The sequence below is a fragment of the Rana temporaria genome, chromosome 8 (genome assembly GCF_905171775.1).
Source record: "Rana temporaria chromosome 8, aRanTem1.1, whole genome shotgun sequence".
In the NCBI taxonomy this organism is placed as follows: domain Eukaryota; kingdom Metazoa; phylum Chordata; class Amphibia; order Anura; family Ranidae; genus Rana; species Rana temporaria.
In genome coordinates, this window is record NC_053496.1 from 8,079,771 (window position 1) to 8,097,251 (window position 17,481).

The window sequence follows — 17,481 nt, forward strand, 5'->3', positions numbered from 1 at the left end:
ACACTTTTTAACCACTTGCTTACTGGGCACATATACCCCCCTCCTGCCTAGGTGAAACTTCAGCTTCCGGCACTGCGTCGCTTTAACGAACAATTGCGCGGTCATGCGACGTGGCTCCCAAACAAAATTGACGTCCTTTTTTCCCAACAAATAGAGCTTTCTTTTGGTGGTATTTGATCGCCTGTGCGGTTTTTATTTTTTGCGCTATAAACAAAAAAGAGCGACAATTTTGAAAAACATACAATATTTTTTACTTGTTGCTATAATAAATATCCCAATTTAAAAAAAAAAACACATTTTTTTTCTCAGTCTAGGCCGATACGTATTCTTCTACATATTTTTGGTAAAAAAAAAAAAAAATCGCAATAAGTTATAGCGCCTACAAAATAGGGGACAGAATTATTATTTTTTATTATTTTATTTTTTTTTTTACTAGAAATGGCGGCGATATGCGATTTTTATTGGGACTGCGACGTTATGGCGGACACATCGGACACTTTTGACACATTTTTGGCGCCATTCACATTTATACTGCGATCAGTGCTATAAATATGCACTAATTACTGTATAAATGTGACTGGCATTGAAGGGGTTAACACTAGGGGGTGAGGAAGGGGTTAAATATGTTCCCTATGTAGTGTTCTAACTGTAGGGGGGGGGGTGACCGATCTGTGTCTCTATGTACAAGAGACACAGATCGGTCTCCTCTCCAGAGACAGCACCGCTGTCTCTGTGTAAAACGGCAATGACAGATGATCTCATATGTTTACATATGAGATCATCTCTCATTGGCCGCACAGATCGCATCGCAAACGGCCCCTCTGATTGGCCGTTCGCGGCGATCTGTAATTGGCTGTGTCCAAGGGACACGGCCAACACAGAAGTTCCCCGCTGCGCGCTCTGGAGCGCGCGCGGGGAACGCCCAAAGGGGCGGACGTCTATTGAAGTTGGATTTTGGGATCCGCGTTGTAGCCGTCATTTGACTATAGCGCGGGTCCCAGGAGGTTAAGGTAAAAAACCTTCTGTGTGTAGCAGCACCCCCTAATACTTACCTGAGCCCAGCGATGTCCACGAGTGTTTTGGCTATCAGAGACTCTCCCTCCTGATTGGCTGAGACACAGCAGCTGCACCATTGGCTCCTGCTGCTGTCATTCAAAGTCAGTCAGCCAATCAGATGAGAGGGGGCGGGGCCAGATCACAGTTCCATGTCTGAATGGACACTGAGCTGTGACTCGCTTGGGTGCCTCCCCCCCCCCAATAGCAAGCTGCTTGCTTTGGGGGCACTCGACAGGAGGAAGTGGTCGTGGGGCACCAAAGAGGGACCCGAGAAGAGGAGGATTGGGGCTGCTCTGTGTAAATTCACTGCAACAGAGGAGGTAAGTGTAACGTTTAACGAGACTTTACAATCGCTTTAATATCTGCCAGGGGCTCTAAAAAGAAAAGAAAGGGTTGCTGTAATTCTATGGCTCATTTTCCAACACATGAATCGCAATCAAACGCTTATCGATCGTACTTAACAGAACCTAACATTAAGGCCCCTTTCACACTGGGGCGTTTTTTTAGCTTTTTCGAGCGATATTCGATGTTTTTTTTCGAGCGAAGGCTCATCTGCAATCCCAATGTGCTGGTAAAGCACCACTGAGGCCTCGTACACACGACCGAACATGTCTGCTGAAACTGGTCCGGGGACCAGTTTCCGCGGACATGTCCAACCGTGTACGGCCTAGCGGACCGGATTCCTGGGCTAGCGGACAGGTTTCCAGTGGACAAAAGTTTCTTAGCATGCTAAGAAACTTGTCCGGTGGAAACCTGTCCGCCGGACATGTCCGATGGTTAGTACAACTCATCGGACATGTCCGCTGGCCCGAAATCCCGCGCATGCGTCGAAGTGATTCGACACATGCGTGGAAGCAATGAACATCCGGGTTCGCGCACGTCGCCGCGTCATCGTCACGTCACCGTGTATTCTGTCCGCGGGGAGTTTGGTCTGCCGGTGTGTACACACATCAGACCAAATGATCCCAGCAGATATGTCCGATGAAAACGGTCCGCGGACCGTTTTCATTGGACATGTCTGGTCGTGTGTACGAGGCCTAAGACCCTAACGTTTTAGGGCGTTTTTTCAGTGCCTCAGTGTGAAAGGGTAAGGCGTTTTTACCAGCGCTTTCAATTCATTTCAATGGAGAGGGGCGTTTTTGGAGCGTTTTTTTTTCAGCGCCCAAAAGCTGCTCCAAAGATGCTGCTTGCAGGACTCAGTGTGAAAGGGTCCATTGAGATGCATGGAGAGCGTTTTATGAGCGTTTTAATAGCGCTATTTTTAACGCTAAACCACTGTAAAAACGCTTCAGTGTGAAAAGGGGTCTTAAAGAGGAGTTCCGCCCACACCTTTGAAAATTAAAAGTCAGCAGCTACACATGCCGTAGCTGCTGACTTTTAACATTAGGACAGTTACCTGTCCTGGAGTCCAGCGATGGCACCGCAGCTGATGTTTACATCGACTGGTCGGGTGCTGCCGCCACCATTGCCGGTAAGGGAAACCCGGCAATGTAGCTTATCGGCTTCAAGGCCCGGGTGCCTACTGCCCATGCCTGAATGGCGCTGCGCTCTCTCGCTGGAGGAGGAGGAGGGGGGCCGAGCTGCTGACATAATTCGCCACAGCCTGGGCTCCCGGAAGTGGGGACAGGGTACCTGTGTAAAAAAAAAAAAAAAAAACGGGTACCTGCTCCCCTCCGAAAGGTGCCAAATGTGGGGAGGAATCGGATAAGCGGACGTTACACTTTTGGGTTGAACTCCCCCTTAAGGATATTGTAACGGTCACCACCGTTTACGATATTCCATTCCATCGCCCCACGACAGCTTATCCGACACTCCAACCATCCAACAGACACGATCCATTCCCCCAGAATTAAGACGAGACAAGCTCTGTTCTTTCTGAGTCAAACGAATGAACGCATGCTTTAATGGTTAGCTTTCTTATAGTGGTGCAACGGATCACAGTTGATCCGTGATCCGAACGGGTCACCCCCTTCGGATCGGCACATACTGTGATCCGCGGATTGCCGTGGCTCCGGAGCTAGGCCCGAAGCCGCGGCCTTTCCTAATGTTATGGCCGCGGCTCCGGAGCTAGGCCGAAGCCGCGGCCTTTCCTAACGTTATGGCCGCAGCTTCGGCGGTCCCTCCGGAATCGCGGCCATAACGTTAGGAAAGGCCGCGGCTTCGGCCTAGCTCCGGAGCCGTGGCCATCTTGGTACACCCGGCGGCGACCCTCCTCCTTTGTTTACACCCACAGAGGAGGAGGAGCCCGCATTCGTGGGACACATCGCTGGAAGTGTCTGTCTTACCTGAGGGGGGGTGTCTTACCCGTGGGGGGGTGTCTGCACTGATGCGGGTGTCTGTACCGAGGGGGTTCTTTACTGAGGGGGGACTATCATTTTTTTTCTGCCCTGGGTGACACCAACCCTAGTGAAGCCACTGCAGTAGGGTAGATGTGGATATTACAGTGGGGGAGATGTGGATATTACAGTGGGGGAGACTGTATTTTTTTTTTGCCGATCCGAAAATGATCCGATCCGTGACTCCTGATCCGAGGAACGATCCGAACCGTAAGTTTTTTGATCCGTTGCACCCCTACTCTCTTATATACAGTACAGACATTTTTTACAGTAATCAAAGGAACAAAGACACACTCCACCCACACATCACACAATGGGGCTTCAATCACCTTCTTTTAGATAATGACATTCAGAGGAGTTAATTATCCCCCAGATGTCCTGTCTCCGACAATAAGTGATTCACCTGCATAATACACATTCCTATGCCAGACGTTTTGGCACCGGTCTGACATAATTAACATGACCTAATTACTAACCAGTATCCAGACAGCCTGTCTCCGCATACAGCTTGAACAAGTCACATTCCACATCTTATACTTTTCACACAAAACAGTGTCATTAGCATACATAATGAAAGGTCTTAGAAGCCAGGTTGAATTAACACCTAAAAGCTAGACATCTGACCTTTACAGACTTAATTAGCATCTCAACAGCCTAGGTTAAGCATTGAAGGAGACATCCTATTAACCAAACTGTAATATTCCAAGATATCCTGCAAAACATGAATTATCATTTATCAGTCACCCTATGCCCAAAAGGGGCACAGGGTGACCCTAGACCCAAGAGTCAGTGACGCTGGCACAGGAGTATCCCACATCCTTCAAAAGTCTCTGGGTGTCACGGGTCATTCCGTTGCATAATATATTCTTTAGACACAAGGAAATGTAAGAAATGACATTAGTTACATTGTATAACCACTTCCCGACCTCCTCATGTACATTTACGTCGGCAGAATGGCACGGACAGGCACATCAACGTACCTGTACGTGCCTGCCTAGACGTGGGTGGGGGGTCCGATCCGGACCCCCCCGGTACATGCGGAGGTCGGGTCCGCTCGGGGAGCGATCCGGGACGACGGCGCGGCTATTTGTTTATAGCCGCTCCGTCGCGATCGCTCCCCGGAGCTGAAGAACGGGGAGAGCCGTGTGTAAACACGGCTTCCCCGTGCTTCACTGCGTCGGCGCATCGATCGAGTGATCCCTTTTATTAGGGAGACTCGATCGATGGTGGCAGTCCTACAGCCACACCCCCCTACACTAGTAAACACATACACAGTGATCCCTAAATGTTACAGCGCCCCCTGTGTTTAACTCCCAAACTGCAACTGTCATTTTCACAATAAACAATGCAATTTAAATGCATTTTTTGCTGTGAAAATGACAATGGTCCCAAAAATGTGTCAAAATTGTCCGAAGTGTCCGCCATAATGTCGCAGTCATGAAAAAAATCGCTGATCGCCGCCATTACTAGTAAAAAAAATAAAAATGCAAAAAAACTATCCCCTATTTTGTAAACGCTATAACTTTTGCGCAAACCAACCGATAAACGATTATTGCGATTTTTTTTTTTTTTACCAAAAATAGGTAGAAGAATACGTATCGGCCTAAACTGAGGAAAAAAAAATTTTATATAGGTTTTTGGGGGATATTTATTACAGCAAAAAGTAAAAAATATTGCATTTTTTTCAAAATTGTCGCTCTATTTTTGTTTATAGCGCAAAAAATAAAAACCGCAGAGGTGATCAAATACCACCAAAAGAAAGCTCTATTTGTGGGGAAAAAAGGACGCCAATTTTGTTTTGGAGCCACGTCGCACGACCGCGCAATTGTCTGTTAAAGCGACGCAGTCCCGAACTGTAAAAACCCCTTGGGTCTTTAGCCAGCATATTGGTCCGGGGCTTAAGTGGATAAGAAAGTAACCCAGAGGTTGTACCTTAGTTGTACACTAGGGGGCAGTACATGTCACAGATTTACATTTTGTTTGAATAGATCTTCTGTAGACATATAATCATTATAGATTGGATTACGTATATTGGAAGTAATAAGTAAGATTAATAGTCCGTCTTTTATTTTTTTTCAATGTATGATTCCTCATTCAATATTAATTAATTCACATTGCTATTTATCATTTAAACTTCATTGTCTTCATTAGATCAATTTTGCCTAATTTAATTAGCAGTTGTATGTATCTACTAACTTCTAATGATCTGCTACCCATCAGATGAACGATGGTGTCATAGTCCATTACCTTAGGTGGAGAGATGAAACGCATTCCCTTTAACCCTTTATTTAGGGGAAAGTCAAAGTATTTTCATGTAGGCGGGCTGCAAAAGCACATTTCAAAGAGCGTCTGCGATATAAACTCTATGCCTGGCCTTATTGATAGTATTATTTTTTTTATACAGGATTTATATAGTGGCAACAGCTTGCACAGCGCTTTACAATATAAAGGGAAGACAGTACAAGTACAATATAGGAGGGTTAAGATGACCAATCAGAAAATGGGGGGTCTAGGAAATTGTGGGGTAGGAAACCGTTGTGGTGTTGGAAGAATTCAAAGATGGTGGGTCTAGGAAATGGTGGTGGTGGTGGGGAGGAAATCGAAAGATGGTGTTGGTTTTGGAGCAAAGACAAAACCAGAGGAAATTTCCAGCTCAACTCACCAACCAGTCTGGTTACTAACCAAATTACCTGTCCAACAGTCTGCGTTTTGCAAACAGGGGTTTAGTTAGCACTGTGCTGTTTTTAATGCAGACTGGTGGACAGGTTAATTTGTGGTTGTTAGTGCTTTTGGAGACATTTTAAAGATGGTGGGTCTAGAAAATGGTTGTGGGAAGGAAATCGAAGGATGGTGGGTCTAGGAAATGGTTATGGTGGGTTATGTTGGGTCTAGGGAACGGTTATGTTGGGTCTAGGGGACGGTTATGTTGGGTCTAGGGGACGGTTATGTTGGGTCTATGGGACGGTTATGTTGGGTCTAGGGAACGGTTATGTTGGGTCTAGGGAACGGTTATGTTGGGTCTAGGGAACGGTTATGTTGGGTCTAGGGAACGGTTATGTTGGGTCTAGGGAACGGTTATGTTGGGTCTAGGGAACGGTTATGTTGGGTCTAGGGAACGGTTATGTTGGGTCTAGGGAACGGTTATGTTGGGTCTAGGGAACGGTTATGTTGGGTCTAGGGAACGGTTATGTTGGGTCTAGGGAACGGTTATGTTGGGTCTAGGGAACGGTTATGTTGGGTCTAGGGAACGGTTATGTTGGGTCTAGGGAACGGTTATGTTGGGTCTAGGGAACGGTTATGTTGGGTCTAGGGAACGGTTATGTTGGGTCTAGGGAGCGGTTATGTTGGGTCTAGGGAGCGGTTATGTTGGGTCTAGGGAGCGGTTATGTTGGGTCTAGGGAGCGGTTATGTTGGGTCTAGGGAGCGGTTATGTTGGGTCTAGGGAGCGGTTATGTTGGGTCTAGGGAGCGGTTATGTTGGGTCTAGGGAGCGGTTATGTTGGGTCTAGGGAGCGGTTATGTTGGGTCTAGGGAGCGGTTATGGCGGGTCTAGGGAGCGGTTATGGCGGGTCTAGGGAACGGTTATGGCGGGTCTAGGGAACGGTTATGGCGGGTCTAGGGAACGGTTATGGCGGGAAGGAAATTGAAGGATAGTGGGGTTAGAAAACGGTGGTGGTGTTGGAGGAATTTAAACATGGTGGGTCTAGGAATTGGTGGTGGTGGTGCTGGGGAGGAAATCGATGGATGGTGGGGGTAGGAAACGGTGGTGGTGTTGGGGGAAATCAAAGATGGTGGGTCCAGTAAATTGTGTGGCGGTGGGGAGGAAATCCAAAGATGGTGGAGGCAGGAAAATATGGTGATGGTTGGTGGGAAGTCCAAGGCTGATGGGGGCAAGAAATGGTTGTCTTGGCAGTAGTAGGAAATCAAATAATGGTGGGTCCAGGCAATGGTGGTGGAAAAGTCAAAGAATGTTTTGAACAGGAAACGATGATGGCGGGGGAATCTATGGTAGGTTCAGGAAATAGTGGTGGTGAGGAAATGGTGGTCTGGAGGAAATCCAAGGATAGTGGGGGTAGGAAACAGTGGTGCAGTTCTCACCTCCTGACATCTACCCAGAACTGAGATGTATGTTTTTGGGTGTGGGGGGGACGGGGGACTGCTCCTTTAAGGGTACAACCAACCAGGTATTATCCCCTACCTGCTGATCACTTTGTTTCAATGTTTGCAGCAAAAATGTTTATATTTCAGTTTATATTGTAATACACAATACAGAGCACTAGATGGCAGTGTGGTCCCTCCGCTTTTTCAGCATGAAAAGAAAACCAAAAGATTTTTATCTTTTCCTCCATTGGGTTTGTTTTTCACATTTTTACCTTTTTTTTGCTGTGACCGGGACCTCCTCAGCCCCACAGAGTGAAATAGATGTACGGTATCAGCGCTGGGTTTGCAAGTGAGCGAGTGGGAAATGTACGGGGGGTGAACCTCTGCACCCCTCTGGGTCCGAGGAACAAGTCACTTGATTATTGTTGGAAGTATAAAAATCAGAGAGCAAAGCCGCAGATTTCTACATGTGAATTTAATCTGAACTCCTGTGCTGGTAATTCAGTCACTGCTGGGAGAAGTATAAAATAAAAGGAAACTAACATTTCTAATCCATTTTATTTTAAATCTGTTTATGAAAGCCTGGAGGTTTATATGTGTTTATTTTCTGACCTTAAATATAATCTTTAGTTTACACATAAACATTCAAAAGAAAAGGTTACACTTATTACACACTTAAAAAAAAAAACGGGGGGGCGTGGCCTGGACATGGCTGAGTGAGGACGCTTTTACATCGAGCTCCCGGCCTGATCCCCCAATTACCGGCTAAAATAACCCTTACACCGGCATGTACTCGGCCAAACGGTACAAAACCAGAGCGGCAACGAAGGAGACCCTTTTGAAGGATGGGGGGTGCTCCTGTGCCAGCTTCACCAAAGACTCTTGGGTCTAGGGTCATCCTATGTCCCCTTTGGGCATAGGATGACTGAGAACTGATATCTCGGATTACATGAGATGGGACATTAATGATAATTCAGGTATTGCAGGATATCTTGGAATATTACAGGTTGTTTATTCTGACCACAACAGGTCAATAGAGGGTCTCATTCAATGTGTAACGTAGACTGTTGAGATGCTAATTAAGTCCACCTGGCTGTAGTAATGAAAGCTGTGATTGCATTCTGTTGTCCATGGTGCTAATTAGGTCTGCTCTTAAGATAGTTCATTGTGTATGCTAATAACACTGTTTTGTGTGAAAATGTTATTGATAATAGATGTGGAATGTGACTTGTCAGCTGTAGTAATTAACTCCTCTAGATTGGGTGCCCGAATGTCTGTCTGGGATGTGGATTGAGGGGGAACTCGTTAAGCACCCATTGTGTGATGTTTTGGGTGGAGAGTTTCATTGTCCCTGTGATTACTGTAGCATGCTTGTAACTGTATATAACAAGGCTGAGTTACCATTCAAGCATTCATTTGTTTGGAACCAGAAACAGAGCTGTGTGTCTCGTCCTTCTGGGGAATGGAATGGGTCCTGTCTGCTGGATTGTGGAGTGTCGGATAAGCTGTCTGGGGTTGGTGGAATGGAATATCGTAAACGGTGTTAACCCCTGACCGTTACATGATGATGGGACACTATTCCTCCTACTGACACCAATGATGGGACACTATTCCTCCCACTGACACCAACGATGGGACACTATTCCTCCTGACACCAATGAAGGGACACTATTCCTCCTACTGACACTAATGAAGGGACACTATTCCTCCCACTGATATCCTACTGACACCAATGAAGGGACACTATTCCTTCCACTGATACTAATGAAGGGACACTATTCCTCCCACTGATACCAAAGAAGGGACACCATTCCTCCCACTGACACCAATGAAGGGACACTATTCCTCCCACTGACGCCAATGAAGGGACACTATTCCTCCCACTGACGCCAATGAAGGGACACAATTCCTCCAAGTGGCGCCAATGAAGGGACACTATTCCTCCCACTGACGCCAATGAAGGGACACTATTCCTCCCACTGACGCCAATGAAGGGACACTATTCCTCCCACTGATGCCAATGAAGGGACACTATTCCTCCCACTGATGCCAATGAAGGGACACTATTCCTCCCACTGATGCCAATGAAGGGACACTATTCCTCCCACTGATGCCACTGAAGGGACACTATTCCTCCCACTGATGCCAATGAAGGGACACTATTCCTCCCACTGATGGGACACTATTCCTCCCACTGACACCAATGAAGGGACACTATTCCTCCCACTGACACCAATCAAGGGACACTATTCCTCCCCCTAATTTCAAAGATGAATTGTTTACACCCACTAACTCCAGCAAAATTTCTACTCTCACTGGCCTTAGTCCAGCCCCCCTAAAGTCTGATGGACAGTAAACTGGCCCTTTTTGTTTAAAACGTTTGGAGACCCCCGGTGTAAATGATCTGACAGGTTCTCTTTATTGATGACCATAGTCTAATGTAGACTCTTCAGCACACTTGGGGACCTCATGCTCTTGTGCTGACATGCTCGGCCTCCCCATAAATTCATATGCAGATTCTTCTTGAGCAGAAATTTTGGCCGGTGACAAATCCCTGTGTCTCTTCATGAGTCACTTTGCCCTCGTTATTTTTTCTTTTTTTTCTTGCCTTGGCCTTTCCAAGCACAAAGCGTAGACAGATGTTTGCATTTGGACAGAGGAACACAAATTGCATCCATTTGATTTCTGGCACGCCGGTGTCTCCAAGCCAGACGCATTCTGTCCGGTGTGAAAAGGATGCCTTCTCCAAGGCGTCCGGTGAGCGCGGGGCCCCGTCCACGGCCATCACATGCTCACTCGTACTGGTGGACTGTCGGATTTTGGACGGCGTCGCGGCCTGGAGACAATGACGGCGTTCATGTGTTTTCTGGGTAATTACAAGCCCTGTGTTTTTGGCTTCCATCTGGCCCGGCGCTTAAACATTTGATGAGTCCTTGTGCAATTTGTCCAAATGTCGCTTTAATGCCGGCATTATGGACAGACTGGAACACGAGCAATTATGTTTACTGAGAATAGTAATGTCTTACAAAATTTCCTCATCCCAATCTAGCCAGACGACAGATGTCTTCACTCACAGAGGAGCAAACCAGTCAATCTATGGGAAGGCTCTGTCTCTATTAATCTGCTTGCTTCAGGATAATATATTTTGCATATATTAAAGCTTTAACCACTTCCCTACCGTAGGACGTCATATGATGTCCTGGACTTTAGGGAGGGGGGATGAATGATGGGTGCAGCTACAGGCATCATTCAGAAATCCTTCTTTTCAGCCGGCGATTCTGCGCACCAAAAGAACGATCATATCGGCAGTTTCACCACTTGATCGTTCTTGTAGGTGACGGGAGGGAACGTTCCCCCCTCCCTCCCGTCGCCATCCGGTGCTTCTCAGGGCTCTTCTGGCCCCCGGATGGCGAGGCTAGAGATTTCCGGTGATGGTCACCGGCAGGGGCATCGGGAGGGCCGGGCTTGGGGGGCTGGAGCCTTGAAAAGGGACCCCGAAAAGCCCAGAGTCTTTGGAATGATGCATTCTATTGTTGGGGCCGGGACCGATCTGATCGCGGCGGCAGCCGAAAGTGGCCGAGTGTGGCTGAAAGTGGCCGAGTGCCATAGGTCCCGCCTTCTGGAGCCTGCAGCGCCAATGCCAGGAACATGGGACGTGTGACGTGACGTCCATCATAGCCTGCAGTCTCCAGAAGGCTGGAATTTCAAATGCAGCCGCCGAACAATATCCCTGCTCGGGCGGGCGGCTCTCCTCCTTGGCTCCACTCCTCCTCGGCTCCGCTCCTCCTCGGCTCGGCAGCTCCTCTCCTCTCTGACAGTGACGAGTGACTGACTGCCTGCTCCCTGCTGTGCCCGCACACCACGGCTGAGCTCAGGTAAGTCCGTGTGTGTATGTATGCCATTGTCAGTAGGTCAGTGTGTGTAGGTCATGCAGGTCACTGGTCAGTGTAGGTAGGTCACCACCATCAGTGCATGTAGGTCAGGGAGGTCAGTATCCAGCATTGATGGGCACTGGTAAGTCGCACAACCCCACCACCCAGCCCCAAAAAACGCTGCGCCCGAAGTTCCGGCCTTGGACTTCGGGCTGAAGCCCCTGGTCTTTTTGCCACCTAGCAATGTCCCTGGTCACCGGTCATCTCTATGACCGTCGGAGGCCCGGGCGTGACGTTATGACGTCACGCCCGTGTACCCGGAAGTAAATAAAGCCGCAATCGCGGCTGAAAGCATGAGAGCAGTGAATTTTAATTTTTTTCTGATCTCATGCTTTCCAGCCTGGAGGAGAGATGCGAGGTCTTATTGACCCCCGCATCTTTCCATGAAAAGGACCTGTCGCAATATATTCCTACTACAAGGGATGTTTACATTCCTTGTAATAGAAATAAATGTGATAAAAAAAAAGTGTAAAAACAACATTTTTTAACACGCACCTGTCCCTGGTAGTTCGCGCTCATGAGCGAACACACAAGTCCCGGCCACATATGTAAACGCCGTTCAAATCACACATGTGAGGTATCGGAACGTGCGTTAGAGCATGAGCAATAATTCTAGCACTAGACCACCTCTAACTCTAAACTGGTAGCCTGTAAAAAAAAAATTTAAGCGTCGCCTTTGGAGATTTTTAAGTACCGAAGTTTGGCACCATTCCATGAGTGTGCACAATTTTAAAGCGTGACACGTTAGGTATCTATTTACTCGGCATAACATCATCTTTCACATTCTATAAACAAAATTGGGCTAACTTTACTGTTTTGTTTTTTAATTCATGAAACCGTCCCCCCCCCCCCCCCCCCCCCAAAAAAAGGCGTTTGAAAAATTATTGTGCAAATACCGTGCGAGATAAAAAGTTGCAATGACCGTCACTTTATTACATAGGGTGTCTGCTAAAAAAACATATATATACATAGTGTTTGGGGGTTCTGATAAATTTTCAAGCAAAAAAAAAAAAAATGTTCACATGGAAAGAAGTGGCAGAATAGGCCTGGTATTGAGGTGGTTAAAAGGTATAAGCTGGCCATACATAACGTTGATTTAGGAACTTACTCAGGAGGCCTGGCCTACATGTGGAGAATCTCTAAATTTCATTCCAAGTTTCATGTTTTGCATTCTGCTGCCCTCGTTTACAATGTATCGAAAGCTTCACGCTGCTGCGACTTCTCATGCGACTTGCTGCAACCAGTGGCGGTGCGTCCATAGAGGGCGCAGGAGCGCCGCCCCCTCTCTCCTGCACCAATCAACAATAGATAGATTCATGCATTGCATGAATCTATCTATTGTTGCCGCTGCCTCCCCCTATTCAGGTGTCCAGCCCCTTGTCGAGCGCCGGGCATCTGAATAAGGCCTCATTCACACTACGGGCCGTTCGGGTCAGTCTGTCACGGACCTAAACGGCCGCTCCATGCATTCCTATGGAGCGTCGGTTGTCAGCGGAATCATGTCCGCTGACATCCGATCCGCTGAAAACAGATGAATGGGGGCCACGTCCCCATCCGTCCAATCGGATCGGGTAAGATCTGAAGAAAACGGACATGCTGTCCGTTTTCATCAGATCGCTCCATAGGACACAGCGGTGGCTGACAAGCCCCTCCCCGCTCAGTGAGCAGAGAGGAGCTTGTCATCCGTCGGCTCAGCCGAGATCTGCGGACTGATCTCCCGCTGAGCCGATGGGAGCAGGCGGACTCCGAATGAGGCCTTACAGCGGTGGGTGTTTTTGGAAGAACCTATTAATGGGTGCCTCTAATAGGCTTCCAAATTGTTAAACCGAGGGTGCACTGCTGTGGGTTCGCTGTTTACACAGTGCTGTGTTAGGGAATCCCTAACACTGACCCTCCTCTCAGGTGCACCGGGTTTGGTTACCGGTCACCTGATTGGCTGAAGCGACAGGTGCTGTGATTGGATGCCTAGGCGTCTTAAACATAGCAGAGATGACATGAAGAGGATGGGAGAAGACATGGAGGACTCTAAGGGAGAGTGGAGGACGGTGCTGACCTGAGAAAGTTAACTTTTGATGGGGCAAACTGGCGGCTTTTGATGGGGCAAACTGGCGGCTTTTGATGGGGCAAACTGGCGGCTTTTGATGGGGCAAACTGGCGGCTTTTGATGGGGCAAACTGGCGGCTTTTGATGGGGCAAACTGGCGGCTTTTGATGGGGCAAACTGGCGGCTTTTGATGGGGCAAACTGGCGGCTTTTGATGGGGCAAACTGGCGGCTTTTGATGGGGCAAACTGGCGGCTTTTGATGGGGCAAACTGGCGGCTTTTGATGGGCACAGTGGTGGCACAGGTACTTGAAATAGAGATGTCCTCTGGAAGCTGGGATGGGGTCATACACAGGTTTAGAAAGTAGAAGTGTCCCGTTGCAATGTATCTACAGCTAAAACTTGTCTTCTTTTAGTTTTGCATGGAGTAAAATAAACCTAGAACTTCTGCAACTTTGCCAGTGTGTTTGTTAGACTTATTGTCACGTACCTGGTTGGAGGTCGAAGTGACAAGAGGGCTTCCTTGCGGCTCTATTCCGAACACCCCTGGATATGGTGAAGGGTGCAAGGCACAAGGTAGCAGGGGTACTGAGGATCCAGATGGGCGATAGTTGCTTATGGACTTGATCAGCAAGAATGATGTCTAGACAGGGGACAGAAGTCTCAGAGCCCCAGGGAGGAGCCACAGCTGGCAGGTTGTCCACTCTTAGTAAGATGATGCAGAGAAGATCTGGAAGGCAGCAGTGCAAAGGTTATGCACAGCTATGTGGACGAGAGACGCCATCTTGAAGCGGAAATGGGGGCCATGCACAAGTGTAATTCTCACCCCTGTTAAGCCACTGGTTTGCCTCAGGTTATTTTCCTGATTTTGTGCAACAGCTGCCAGGCACACAGCAACATCCACTCTTCTTGGTCAATGAGCAGTCTAGGGGTTGCGTTTAACCACTAGAGTACCGGGCCATCGTCAAATGACGGCTCCACGGTGACTCTGAATATTCAACAGGACGTCATTTGACATCCTGTATTCTTGCGGCCACTGGGGGGCGCGCGAGCCCGACGCGTCCCCGAGATGCCGATGCGCGTGCCTGGCGGTCGCGATGTCCGCCAGGCACTCGGAATCGGCGGCTACAGGGACAAGACGTGGAGCTCTGTGTGTAAACACAGAGCTCCACGTCCTGTCAGGGGAGAGAGGAGACCGATCTGTGTCCCTTGTACATAGGGACATAGATCGGTCACCTCCCCCAGTCACCCCCCTTCCCCCACAGTTAGAACACAATACAGGTATACATATTAACCCCTCCCTCACCCCCTAGTGTTAACCCCTTGAATGCCAGTCACATTTATACAGTAATTAGTGCATATTTATCGCATTAATCGCTGTATAAATGTGAATGGCGCCAAAAACGTGTCAAAAGTGTCCGATGTGTTCGCCGCAATGTCACGGTGACAGTAAAAAAATCGCAAATCGCCGCCAATACTAGTAAAAAAATTAATAAAATAAAAATGCCATAAATCTATCAGCTATTTTGTAAACGCTATAACTTTTGCGCAAACCAATCAATATATGATCATTGCGATTTTTTTTACCAAAAATATGTAGAAGAATACATATCGGCCTAAACTGAGGAAAAAAAAAACGTTTTTTTTTAAAAAAAATTGTGATATTTATTAAATAAAAAAGTAAAAAATAGTGTTTTTTTTTTTAAATTGTCACTCTTCTTTTGTTTATAGCGCAAAAAATAAAAACCGCAGAGGTGATCAAATACCACCAAAAGAAAGCTCTATTTGTGGGAACAAAATGATAAAAAAATTGTTTGGGTACAGTGTAGCACGACCGCGCAATTGTCATTCAAAGTGCGACAGTGCTGAAAGCTGAAAATTGGCTTGGGCAGGAAGGGGCGTAAGTGCCCGGTATGGAAGTGGTTAAAAAAAAAAAAAAAAAAAAAAAAGATTACCAAGCTTTTGTTTACATCACGTGATCAGGTGTCATTGGTTGACAGCTGATCATGTGGTAAGGGGCCGGGGATCAGCCCCTTACTCGGATCTGTTCACCCGAGTCTCAGCGACTCGGGTGACCACAGCGCGCACCCTGTAGGGGCGCGTGGGGAGTGCGCGAAGGGGAGGACGTCTATTGGGGGTCCGTGGTGTGGCCGTCATTCGGCTATAGGGCGGACCTCTAGTGGTTAACAAAGCTGTGTAGGTCCTTTTTTAATTATGAAGCCTTCTTCAAAACGGTGGGGGGTAATTCAGGTCCCGTGGTAAATACTTGAAGGCACATTGAGAGAAAAAGGAGGTCTGTGCAAATTTGTACTTTTCGAAGTCAGGACAAGACGTCTGTTCTGGATAAAAAAAGGCAGAGAGAAGCTTGTGGTTGTAAGACGAGAACCACCATTTGAAGGATTTGGGGGGGGGGGGGGCGGGGTTTGTAATTTCATGGCCATCGTTGGCAAACAATTACAGGCGCACCTTTACTACCTTTACCGTTAGCGGTGATAACATAAGCAAATATTTGAAGGAAAATAACCCCACCGATAGGTCGACGGAAGGTGGGCTCCGCTCTGCAATATGTCATTCTGATTTAATAAAGCCAGATATGAAGATATTTTGAAGTCGGAGTCGTGTTTATCTTTTGTACAAATTTAGAAAGGAGATAAGGAGGCTGAAGAATGTTGGGAGAGTGTTTGCCAATTTCTTAAATGCCTGTTGGCAGAGCCGAGCGTTGGATTTAGATCAATTGTACAATACGGAATATACAAAAAAATATATAATTCTTAAGTGGGGATTTATCTAAACCGTTTTATGAAATGGATTTTTAAAGAACTGTCAAGGTTTACTGCCAATGTGGTTTCCAACTGTGCGAGGCGGCCATATTGCCTGCTTACCTTAAAGCAGAACTTGACTGTATCTGAGCCCCACAAAGTGAAAACGCTACTTCATTCATTTCTATTATTCAAAGCAAACGCCCCTCAATCCAAACCTCCGTGCTTTATTTTATACTGAAATCACCATTCCTCCCACCCCCTTGGCTCCTCACCCCCCCCCTCACCATTCCACCCATCCCCCTGGCTCATCAACCCCACCATTCCTCCCACCCCCATGGCTCCTCACCCCCCCCCCTCACCATTCCACCCATCCCCCTGGCTCATCAACCCCACCATTCCTCCCACCCCCATGGCTCGTCACCCCCCCCCACCATTTCTTCCCATCCCCTTGGCTCGTCACCCCTCCACCATTCCTCCCACCCCCTTGGCTCGTCACCCCCCACCATACCTCCCATCCCCATGGCTCGTCACCCCCCACCATTCCTCCCATTCCCATGGCTCGTCACCCCCCCACCATTCCTCTCATCCCTTTAGCTCATCACCTCCCAGCATTCCTCCCATCCCCCTTGGCACGTCACCCCCCACCATTCCTCCCATCCCTCCACACCCCCCCCTCCCACCATTCCTCCCTCCCACCATTCCTCCCATCCCCCTGGCTCGTCACCCCCCCACCATTCCTCCCATCCCCTTGGCTCGTCCCCCCCCCCCCACCATTCCTCCCATCCCCCTGGCTCGTCACCCCCCCACCATCCCTCCCATCCCCATGACTCGTCACCCCCCCCCACCATTCCTCCCACCCCCATGGCTCGTCACCCCCCCACTATTCCTCCCACCCCCATGGCTCGTCGCCCCCCCCACCATTCCTCCCTTTTTCATGGCTCGTCACCCCCCACCATTCCTCCCATCCCCATGGCTCGTCACCCCCCCACCATTCCTCCCATCCCCAAGGCTCGTCGCCCCCCCCACCATTCCTCCCATCCTCATGGCTCGTCACCCCCCTCACCATTCCTCCCATCCCCCTGGCTCGTCACCCCCCTCACCATTCCTCCCATCCCCCTGGCTCGTCACCCCCCCACCATTCCTCCCATCCCCATGGCTCGAAACCCCCCCCACCATTCCTCCTATCCCGCTTGGCACGTCACCCCCCACCATTCCTCCTATCCCCCTTGGCACGTCACCCCCCACCATTCCTCC

At 48.4% G+C, this 17,481-nt stretch overlaps 1 protein-coding gene across 6 annotated transcripts in view; it reads left to right on the forward strand.

Annotated features, from left to right (window-relative positions):
- ZFYVE27 (zinc finger FYVE-type containing 27) overlaps nt 1-17,481 on the forward strand; it is a 123,371-nt gene that overhangs the window by 34,156 nt on the left and 71,734 nt on the right. The window lies entirely within an intron of this gene.